Source organism: Etheostoma cragini, chromosome 3 (genome assembly GCF_013103735.1).
Source record: "Etheostoma cragini isolate CJK2018 chromosome 3, CSU_Ecrag_1.0, whole genome shotgun sequence".
In the NCBI taxonomy this organism is placed as follows: Eukaryota; Metazoa; Chordata; class Actinopteri; order Perciformes; family Percidae; genus Etheostoma; species Etheostoma cragini.
In genome coordinates, this window is record NC_048409.1 from 11,061,201 (window position 1) to 11,069,734 (window position 8,534).

Here is an 8,534-nt window from a genome sequence, read left to right on the forward strand (position 1 = left end):
GGGGGGGGGTGTGTGTTGAATCTATGTACATTTTAAAATTCAATAAAAAGAACTATGAAAGAAGAAGAGAAGAAGAAGAGAAGGAGTCCTTCAAATTACTTAATCTATAAAATGATCAGAGCTGGAGAATTATCTTATGACTTGGGATCGTCAACCTTGAGACTCGGTTGCCTGAAGATTCAACTTGACCTGAGATAAAGAGCTGAGACTTGACCTCAAATCAATAAATACCAGGTCTAAGACTAAAGCCACTCGAGCTGCTCTGGGACGCTGTACTGAGGCACAGCACAGCAGTGCCTTGAGCTTAGTTTACTGCGTTGACCTTTTACTCAAAATGACAAACGTGATCGTCATGGTGGCACTGGAGGAAAACTCAGGAGATCGTCTAAGTCATTTAGATCCATCCTATGGGACCCATGACTGTCTGTACAAAATGAGGTTGAGATATTTCACTGCTGACAACACTGAGCTGCCGGTGGCGCTATAGGAAAACTCAGGAGATCACCAAAGTCAAGAGTTAACCTCTGCTAATCAAGAATGCTTGTACACAATTTAAAAATATCAGTCAGGACCAACGTGGTGGACTTGTGGACGTTGTAATCTATGGAGCAATGTTGCTGTGTAGTGTGGGTAAAAAAAATGCAAAAAGTGCATTTCACTCACATAGAGATGGGTTGGTTCACTACTTCCAACTAGACATTTAACACTGTTTCCACTTTTTTTGTAATTAGCATGCTAAGCATTTATAGACTGGAAAAGAATGCTTATTGACTTGCAAGTAAAGTTTCACAGACTTGAGACATCACTTAGACTCAAGACTTACTAACACCCTGATAATTATATATCCATCAAAAGTTGAACCGAGGTATATTTTAAAACAGGTACTGGGAAAGAATAACCTTAATCTATCTATCAATCTAATCTACTGTGGCTCAGTTAAAACTGAGCGTGTGTGTGTGTGTGTGTGTGTGTGTGTGTGTGTGTGTGTGTGTGTGTGTGTGTGTGTGTGTGTGAGTGCGTGTGCGTGTGTGTATGCGTGTGTGTGCGTGGGTGGGTGCGATGGCAGAGCTTTGTTAACAGATCGACCAACCTGTTTGGAAACGATGATGTCACACACCCTAGAGGCTTAATATGAGCCCTCATTGTGCAGACTCCTTATCCATCAGACAGACACCGTCAAAACATCACACCAAAAGACACTGTCACTCACATTTAAGGACACTCGGTCAGGCAAGAAGAAACCCCATAACCTTGTCTGTGCTCAAACATTCCCTTTTTAACATACACGTATTCACACATACGTGTGCACAAAAAGGTGTCCACTTACTCTGGAGATGAGGAACTCCACATCTTTTCAGTTTCAACGGGCCATTTTGCCATCTGTTATCACTGGCGAGATCCGGAGTAACCGGATGAGTTGTGGCTGCTGTTAACCTACAAGGCAACCTCATTCAATCTTAAGGTTGGCAGTCCTGTGTAATCTGCAGGATAAAACTTCCCATTTGGAAGCCCAAAAGCACGAAAACAGAGCAGCGGCGTAGTCGGAAATCGGGTTTTAAATCAACAAGGAAAAATGTTTTGTAAAGTGTAATTTTGTTTTTATTAGCAGACAACTCTTGGACTTGGATTCAAACGCCAGTGACTTGGGGACTGAACTTTCCCCTGACCCGCTTTTCCTTTGATGCCATGTTCATTATCCAAGGTCTATATTTGTCGTTGGTTATTTTTATTCGTATACATTTTATTGTTTTTCAGCAGTCACCTCTTTTTTGCCGTTGCCATCGTGTTTTCCACCCGGGTTGAGATTTAGTTTTATGAGTCCCTTGGTGTTGTTTTTTTTCATCTCACCCACACAGTTTACACTTCTTTTGTTCTCTATTTTCAGTGTGCTGTGTTTTAGATGAGAAAATAAAGCTCGGCCTCCCCTTTAAGCCCCTCTGTGTTTGTCACATTTCTCAAAATGCGCTACAACTGCAACAGCTTCTTTCGGTTTCTGAAAAGCTTCAGGATGACATTATGTCCTTTTATTTCAACTGTTGATATGGGGAATTCATTTAAATTCAATCATTTGTGCGATCAAAGAACAATAGTCTATAAGACAGGATATTAACTTGCTTTGCCTGAGGGCCACTTTGGCAAAATGACAAATGACAATGGCCAGTTAGCTTAGCTCGGACCTCGGCGGGGATCCTGCCCTGGCCCTTTTTTTGTTAAACAAGATCTATTTTCATGCTTTTATTTGCACTCTGGCACCTATTCTTCTTTCAAAGTACAAAAAAAAGTTCCTAGTATGATTCAATAAATTTTCATTGTGAATTAGAAAATATTTGACGGGCCACCTATTACTCGACTTGCAGGCTGTAAGTTGAGTATCACTGGTCTACAGCCATGTTAAAAACTCTGTGGGGTATTACTTTGGCTAAATGGTGCTTTGCGCTAAATGTTAAGTTGAGCATGTTTACATGCCCACAATGACATTGTTAACATGCTGATGCAGTAAAATGTTTATCATTATCTTAGTGTGTGTGTTATCATGGTAAGCTTTACTAATTTTACCATGCATTTAGCTAAAAACAAAGTACAATCCGAGGCAGATGGGAATGTCTGAAAGTTTTTTAAGTTCATGCTGTAATTCTGGTCTCAATCAATTTTGACCTTATGATGGTGCTAGACGCAAAGTCAAGGGGATCACTGAAGTTATTACTAATTATCCCAAAGGGGGACATGAACGTCTGAATCAAATGTCTTGGCAATACATTCAGCCATTGTGGAGACATGTCACGCAAAACCACAAACGTCAGTCTGATGGTTGCACTACTGTATGGGAAATGACAAGGATGCAACAAAGTCAGTAAGATGTATCCTCTGGGAATCATGAATGTCTGTACCAAATGTCACAGTAATCCATCTGATAGACATTTAAAGGTCCACTGCTTTTTTCAGCAATGTTACACTTATTGAGTTACATATTGAAATACAAGTTGCCATTTATTTTGTAGCTGCATTGCATAGAGTACACATGTACATAATTACAACATATTTGGTATTGGCATGCACTGCATTGCATTGCATTTGATCTTAACTTGATCCCTGGCATCCTGATTACAATTAAAAGTAAAGGCTTTCTGGATTTGTTGTGTCTTTGCACAATATAAATTTGTAACGACGGACCTAACAAAGAGTGCATGGAGTAGAAGTTAAGCCTAACACACTAGTGGTTAGACTTACTTTTGTGCAACGATTGTGGTGTGTGTTCTTTGTGAAAGACATTGTGCCAAAAACATGTGCATCATGTGGAAACTGTGTGTTTTCTAAAATGTTAGGCACATCTGTCCTTGATGTTGTCAGTGTTTGACACCTACATGGTCTAACTAAGAAGGTCTTGGGACTCTTTCACAGTTCCCACGTTCACCAGAAGGGATTGGCTTTAATTATTGTGCAATTTCACATATAAACAGATTTCCTGTCTCTGGACATCCACGGATGGAGGAAACAGAGGAATGGAGGCAATCATTTAGGCAAAAAGGGGGATAAAGAGATTAGTTTAGTGTCTGCATGGTCTCTGGGGAACATGGATGTGAGTTTCTGAGTTGACCACCCCTCTCCCTTTCTTCCCTCCCATTACTTTACACCCTCCCATCTCTTACACAAACCCTCCACTTAATGCTTTATTTTATACTAAGCCTGTCAGCATTTCTGTGTGATGTATGTTGTCTCATGGCCCCTTTCTTTTTCTTTTGTATCTTTCCGGCTTTGTTGCTTCCTTATTTCAGAGCCCTCAGGGAACTCTGCATTCAGGGGCCACAGAAGGACGAGTCATGGGATGTGATGTGGGCGTTTGGTAGGAGGAATGCAACTTAGGCCGTAGTCTAGTCACCTTCTGAGACGCAGACTCTCCCTCCTTTAAGAGTGACTCAGCGCAGCAGTGTGGAGGCTGGGGGTCAAAAATCCCCTGCCCTCCGCCTCTATTTAAAACATGTGGGAATGGGAAAACTTTATCCTATTTTTAACCTCCAGGTGTATCTCTGCATTGTGTGTGTGTGTGTGTGTGTGTGTGTGTGTGTGTGTGTGTGTGTGTGTGTGTGTGTGTGTGTGTGTGTGTGTGTGTGAGTCCCGGTAACTGAGTCATCAGCAGCTGGGTAGATGGGCTACCTTTGTTGTTAGGGGCTTTTAGCAGTCCAGGAAAAGCTGTGTGAATGCCCCCTATAGCTCCACACTTACCTCCCTCTGTTAAATCTGTCTGAGGTTTAAGAGTGTGTATTAGATTTGTGTGAAATTCAAAGAATTTAATCCTGAGAAAAGAGGCAAGAGAATAAAAAGTATCAATAGATTTGAGAACGAACACTACAAATCTCACACAATCTCAAAATTTGGCTGTTAAGTTTAATGCAACAGAAAACCAGCTCCCCTCTTCATGAATAGTAAAACATCCTTCCTTAATTAAAAGCTAACTAATAAATTATTTCTTACACAGCGTTACATAAGTTAAGTTTAGGATTTGGGGTTGGTTAAGGCTGTGGCACTTTGGGGGACAGTACATTCCCAAAAGGTAAAAGACAGCGGATGATATCTATATAAATCTTTCCTGGCAACATGATGTTACAATTTGAACATAAAGCAAAAAATACTGAGTCAAATCACTTAGTGCTATATTACCCATCAAACCTGTCTAAGTGATAGCAGTGTGTTATAGCATAGGGCAGCCTTATACAGTTATTCACTATAAAGTCAAAAAGCCCAGCTCAGCACAAACCTCCCAACCCATCAGATGGAGCACTGAGAGTGATTCCCCTGAGACAGAAAAGGGATTTTACCCCCTCTCTCTTCTGTTAAGGATTTTTTTGGCATCTTAGAGCAGAATTTCTCCTCAAAAGGATTCTGATTCTTCTCCAAGCCAAAAACTACACGCTGAGAGCGCAAGCTACATCAAGGTAAGCGAACACTTTCTTACAATCATATTTGCTAGAACTGACCACATCCACACGCTTGCTCAGATGAGGTCTGAGGAAAAGCTCAAAGTTCACACTACACAGTCTTTTAAATGAAGTCTGTCCCGTGACCTGTGTCTCCCTTCTCGCTTCCACATCCCATGTCCCTCTGAAGTCATCGCAAAGAAAGGACAAGAAGGCTTAAAACTTTACAAAGACAAATCTAGTTGCCCAATACTCTCAATAAACACACAATCCCATACACGTAAAAAGCTCCGAGCCAGCACAGCGATAAGATTAGAGGAAGTACGTGGGCGTGAAATAGCTGTGGTGTGGGACTTTCTGGATTCACACAATCTACACTGACTGCAGGCCCTGCTTTTTATTAGACTTCAAGCTGATGGGAATACACAGACGCTGGTGACACCCACACACGTATCCTGCGATTCCGGGCTAAGAACTCCACCGATACAGTATTTACACAAACACACACACACACACACACACACACACACACACACACACAAACACACACAAATTGTACAAGCCAAGCCAGAACTTGCACGCATTTATCCCCTACGGAAATTCAGTCAAAACTCTTCTTATATGTGCTTACACAACCGATCAGATGAATGTATGGACACACTGTGACACGTTACTACATGTGTTGAAAGAAGCTACAGAGGCTGAACTTGGTTTAAGGGCAGCAACCTTGAGGTTGTGACTTCTGCTCTGGTGCAAATAAAGAGAAAAACCCAGAACCCTCAGTGGGTCCATTAACAAAGCCCGAGGCTTGACAAGGCATTCTTTGTTTCATAATTGATGCAAACGCGATAACCGTGACATTGACAGTTGGGCAGTTCGTACATCAACGTCTCTGACACATGAAAATGAACGCTGGCATTCATCATTGCACGGGGCTAATGGATCCCATAAGACTGAATTATTAAGCACAACACAAAAGACCTTTGTACCAGATTAATGGAAGCATACAGCAAAGCACATTTATTACAGTGCTGCAGTATAGTCAGTGTGTAATCGGGGTGTTGTTAGCCATACAGGAGGCTGCAGCTTCAACTGATTGTGTCAGTTAACGCAACAGAAGTAAACTTGCCTTTTTTTATCCCAGTCCTCCTGTTTTCTCCACCAGCATCTACTTCTCTCCTTGTGTGCATTAAGTAAGCCCGATTTTCATCTGGTAAGGGTCACCCTGGACTCACAAGTCACATGACTTCTGTCAGAGCAAAGAAACTATACTTTATTATACTATGCTTCATGAAAATGCATTGCTGAAAGCTGCTCCTAGATGGATGGAGAACAGGAAAGAGATGGGTAAAGAGATCAAGATTATTTGATCAATCTTACTCACACAAGAGCTTTGTGGTGGATTTCAGCGAAAGAGAGAATAAGAGGCAGGATGTGGTGCGATAGAAACAGAATGAGACGGAGACATAGTCACAGAAAGAAGACGAGGAAAAGGAAGGGAGTACATTTAGATATATTTTTGATCAGTAAAAAAAAAATCAAAATAGAAAATATTACTGAAGGTTATGTGCTTTCATTTCCACTTTCAATTATCTTCGGGACGAATAAAGTGCGTTTTCTCAATTTTTTATATGATCTTCATACTTGTAAACGTGGGTTTGATTTGGCTGGGATTAAAACGCAAAACGGTCTCACATTTTCTTCTATACAGTGAAGATAGCAGCGTTTCCCAGACGCTGTGGAGCAGAAGCTGTGATTAAAAATAGCAGTTGTTCCCTATGCTTGTCAATAAGAGCCCAGTGAGCAGCAGGAGTGCTGGGAAAGCCCTCAACACAAAGGACCAGAAAGGGTTTCTCTCAGAGCCACCGTCCACAGGCTATTGATTGTCTATTTGTTTATTTGGTTAGAAGGGTGCCTTGAGATCACATTTCCCCAGTTGATGCAGATTGCAGAAAGAAATATGATGCTGCATAAATAAGGTTGTATGATGTTACCCTTCTACTGGATTTCACATCATAATGCTCCGATAATTCAATTTGGTGTATTGTGCATTAGGCCTTGTGTAGAAAAGAAAAGAATACAGGCTATTAGTGACAAAGAGTAACATGAGGACAGGGGGGTAAAATGTGCCTGCAATTTACCAGGATTCCCTGCGTGATTTAACACCACGAGAACAAAAAAAGTGTTCAGCCCATATCTTATTACTCTGATCCCCTTTATTTGAAATGTAGTAACAAGTTGAAGTCTGTAAAGACACTTAGGACATTTTAAAATCCAATAAGGACATTAGACCCTAAAAGTGACCTTGGCCAATCTATACAACCACTGTAGGATAGTATTCACAGTCAAGGTTTCACAGTACAAGTTATGCAGACTGGTTTAATTATTATTCCGTACTTGTAGAGCAGCTTACTGAGTCGTCTGTCATTCTTGGAAGTTATCCAAAGAGACATATTTAGTGTAAATTAACACGCTGGACCAGGAGACTGTCGTTTAAACTGGAGATGAAGTTTTATGGTTATGTACTTTAATGCTGCAGACACATGGTCCTCTAGGGTGATGCTGGACTAATGTGAATCCAGACACTCTTCTAATAGGGGGCCATTACAACCACACTGCAAGGACTATTCATTTTTTATGAGAGGGGTAGATCTGTCGGCGCCTTACATCAGGGCCCGTCACCCTTACTGGTTACATCTGGAAACCGTGTTCATGCAGGATCCAGTACAGGGTACGAGTTCAAACAATGGTCTTTGGGAGATGATGGATCATGAAGTGTGTGAAGAGTCCATGGATTTGCAGGGATTCTTAAGTAGATTTAGTCAAGTACTGTACTTAATTACAATACAAAATGCTCCACTACTGTTCATGTATGTACCATCTTAAATTGGAAAAGCTACTTTACAGATTACATACACATAGGATGATCTCACTATGAGGCACTAGTAGTCTACAGATTTAACTACCAACCAGAAGATAAAATGATCAGCTCCACTTCAACTAGAACAGCAAAATGCTACTCACACATGAATGCATCACTAATTATAATCTAACAATATATTGTAAGTTTAAACACTCACATGAACTATTTCCCTGCAATCTGAGAACTTTACTTAAAGAGGATTTTGCCAATAGTACTCACTTGTATTTAGATTCCATTTTTAGGACGTTTGCATGTAATAAATAGTCTTAATTCCATAGTGCAGGGTTGCTGCTTTTATGTAGACCTACCTAAAGGACGCCAACAGCCAACCATTGCAGAATGGTGACTATAAGGATTTCTCATCCTCCCATCTGTGGCTGACATCCCTCCTTAATGTACAGGAGTCTCTACTAAATCTTACACAACACGACATAAACCATGGGGCTCTGCAGCAAACATTGCATTTATCAGAGAGAGGGGGTTGCTGCGACAGTTGGGGGTCGCAGGAAAGTTCAGGAAAGGTTGAACGTGACAATCTCAAATGATTTGGACCTTTTTTGTGGGATGCACCGACATTAGGACTTATAATGACTTCACGTAATAATGATGTAAGATTATTCAGGATCCTCATCCCAGCCACTGCTGTTGCTCCACTCCTATCGCCCATACCACAGCAGACAGGTCGTCCTCAGCGGGGG

At 41.2% G+C, this 8,534-nt stretch overlaps 1 protein-coding gene and 1 long non-coding RNA gene across 2 annotated transcripts in view; one reads left to right on the forward strand and one right to left on the reverse strand.

Moving 5' to 3' along the window:
* LOC117941807 overlaps nt 1–4,426 on the reverse strand; it is an 18,963-nt gene extending 14,537 nt beyond the window's left edge. The window contains exon 1 of the long non-coding RNA XR_004655977.1: nt 4,394–4,426. This is a non-coding gene — a long non-coding RNA (uncharacterized LOC117941807). The remainder of the gene's footprint in view (nt 1–4,393) is intronic.
* Nucleotides 4,427–8,213: 3,787 nt separating this feature from the next.
* LOC117942468 (uncharacterized membrane protein C3orf80 homolog) overlaps nt 8,214–8,534 on the forward strand; it is a 1,688-nt gene continuing 1,367 nt past the window's right edge. Inside the window, exon 1 of the mRNA XM_034867933.1 lies at nt 8,214–8,534. This exon is cut by the window's right edge and continues 1,367 nt beyond it. The gene's annotated coding sequence lies outside the window, so the exon portion shown is untranslated.